At 35.4% G+C, this 2,756-nt stretch overlaps 1 protein-coding gene across 19 annotated transcripts in view; it reads right to left on the bottom strand.

Moving 5' to 3' along the window:
• The window catches only part of MPDZ (multiple PDZ domain crumbs cell polarity complex component), a 228,065-nt gene that overhangs the window by 165,492 nt on the left and 59,817 nt on the right, over positions 1-2,756 (bottom strand). The window lies entirely within an intron of this gene.

Genomic DNA, 2,756 nt, shown 5'->3' with positions numbered 1-2,756 from the left:
CCCATGGCAGCTTATAGTCAAGTATAGGATCTGTAAATGCTTTCACATTATACATTAGTCAGGTTATAAGGACGGATTGTACCAGCTGGAATGAAAAATGGTAAAGAGGACATAAAACCAAATAAGAGAACGAAAAAGATCAGGTATTTTGCTTCCACCTGGATATAAACTTTGTTCTTTCTAGTTCTTTCTCTGAATGCACATATTTCTCTCCATCATGAGTCTTTTGGGATTGACTTATATCACTGCATTGCTGAGAAGAGTCCAGTCTATCAAAGTTGGTCATCACACATACATTGTGTCTGTAATTGTGTACAAATTTCTCCTGGTTCTACTCTTCTCACTCAGCATTAGTTCTTTTAAGCCTCTCCAGGTAAATATGAAGACCGTCTGCTCCTCGTTTCTTATAGCACAATAGTATTCCATAACATGCATATACCACAACTTGTTCAGCCATTCCCCAATTGATGGGCACCCCTTAATTTCCAATTCTTTGCTACCACAAAAAGAGCTGCTATAAACATTTTTGTACATATGGGTCTTTCTCTCATTTCTATGATCTCTTTGGGATATAACCCTAGGAGTGGTATTGCTGGATCAAAGGGTATGAAAGTATTTATAGCCCTTTGGGCATAATTCCAGATTGCTCTCCAGAAAGGCTGGATCAGTTCACAACTCCACCAGCAATGCATTAGTGTTCCAATTTGCCCACATCCTCTCCAGCATTTGTCATTTTCCTGTTTTGTCGTCTTAGCCAATCTGACTGGTGAGATGTGGTAGATCTTTTGATTTCTTTGTCTGAAAACTGCCTGTTCATATCCTTTGGTCATTTACCAATTGGGGAATGACTTGTATTCTTATAAATTTGTCTCAGTTCTCTATATATTTGAGAAATGACATTCACATCAGAGATAACTGTTGCAAAAAATTTCCCCCAGTGTTCTGCTTTCCTTTTAATTTGGGTTGCATTGGGGTTTTTTGTGCATAAACTTTTTAAAATTTTAAATAATCAAAATTATCTATTTTATGTTTTGTAATATCCTCTACATCTTTTTTGGTCCTAAATTCTTTCCTTATCCATATATCTGACAGGTAAACTGTACCATGCTCTCTTAATTTACTTATGGTATCACCCTTTATATAGAAACCATGTACCTACTTTGACCTTATATAGTGTGAGAAGTTGGACTAGGCCCAATTTCTGAGATAATGTTTTCTAGTTTTCCCAGCAGTTTTTGTCAAATAGTGAGTTTTTGTTTCAAAATCTTGGATCTTTGAGTTGATCATATACTAGGTTACTAGGGTCATTTACTATAATGTATTGTGTACCTAATCTATTCCACTGATCTACCACTCTATTTCTTAGCCAATACAAGACTGTTTTGATAATAACCACTCTATAATACAGTTGGAGATCTGGTATGGCTAGACCACCTTCCTTTACTTTTTTTCATCGATTCTCTTGATAGCTTTGACCTTTTGTTCTTCCAGATGACCTTTGTTATTGTTTTTTCGAGTCCTATGAAATAATTTTTTGGCACAACACTGAATAAATAGATTAATTTAGGTAGGAATGTCATTGTTATGACATTGGTTTGGCCTATCCATAAGCAATTAATATTTTTCCAATTGTTTAGATACAACTTGATTTCTGTGAAAAGTGATTTGTAATTGTGTTCATATAGTTACTGAGTTTGTCTTGGCAAGTAGTTTCTCAAATATTTTATACTGTGTACAGTTATTTTAAATGGAATTTCTCTTTCTATATGATTACCTTTAAATAATCAAATTTAGATTTACATTTATAAGCCCTATACATAGAAGTTTCAATGACCTTGTTTGGTAATCAAAAATAAGTACCTCTATGATATGAAATAAAGTTTTTCTGTATTTACAAACTTAACAGAAATGTAATTTAACATTTCATTTATTGCTATTCTTTAGTATCAGTTAAACTTAAATTTGGAAAATCTTGTGTAGGATTTTTTTTAAATAGTAAAACATTCATCTGTTTCACTTGGTTTAACATAGAAGCAAAGAGTTAAATCAGGTAACTCTTTAAGATCAATCAATCAAAAACATTTAAGTACTTCCTATGTGCCAGACATTGTACTAGGTTCTGGTGATATAAAAATATACTTATATCCAAAATGCAAAATTTATACAAAATTTTAAAAAGTGTTTTTTTTGAAAGGAGGGTTATAAAAGATTTGGGGACTTAAGACACAGAATATGTAGTATGTGACCAAGAGCAACAAGGAGAGTTTGAGGAGACAATGGAGTGTAGGAAAATGGGAGAGAAAAGGGAGGGAGGGAGGGAGGAAGGAAGGAAAGAAAGAGTGAGGGAAGGAAGGAAGGAAGGAAGGAAGGAAGGAAGGAAGGAAGGAAGGAAGGAAGGAAGGAAGGAAGGAAGGAAGGAAGGAAGGTGAGGGAGGGAAGGAGGGAGGAAGGGAAGGAGGGAGGAAGGGAGGGAAGGAGAGAGGGAGGAAGGAAGGAAGGAAATAAAGAAGGAATAGAAGTAAGTACAGAGAGAAGGAGGCAGATAAGAGGTGAAATAATTTGCAGTGTCATTCAAGCTAATAAGTGTCTGAGGCCTATTTTGAATTAAGATTTCCCTGACTGCAGGCCCAGCACTATAATCCACTGCAGCATCTAGTTACAATCCCATGAAAGGGATCACATATCCATGATTAGGAGCACATGGACAAAAATGAAGTAGTGGGAACACACACACACACACACACACACACACACAC

The sequence above is a fragment of the Petaurus breviceps genome, unplaced genomic scaffold, assembly GCF_028583685.1.
Source record: "Petaurus breviceps papuanus isolate PSGF00001 unplaced genomic scaffold, PetGlider_PUasm1.0 187, whole genome shotgun sequence".
Lineage (NCBI taxonomy): Eukaryota > Metazoa > Chordata > Mammalia > Diprotodontia > Petauridae > Petaurus > Petaurus breviceps.
The sequence above is the reverse complement of the archived record's forward strand: the minus strand, read 5'-3'. Positions and strand labels throughout refer to the sequence as shown.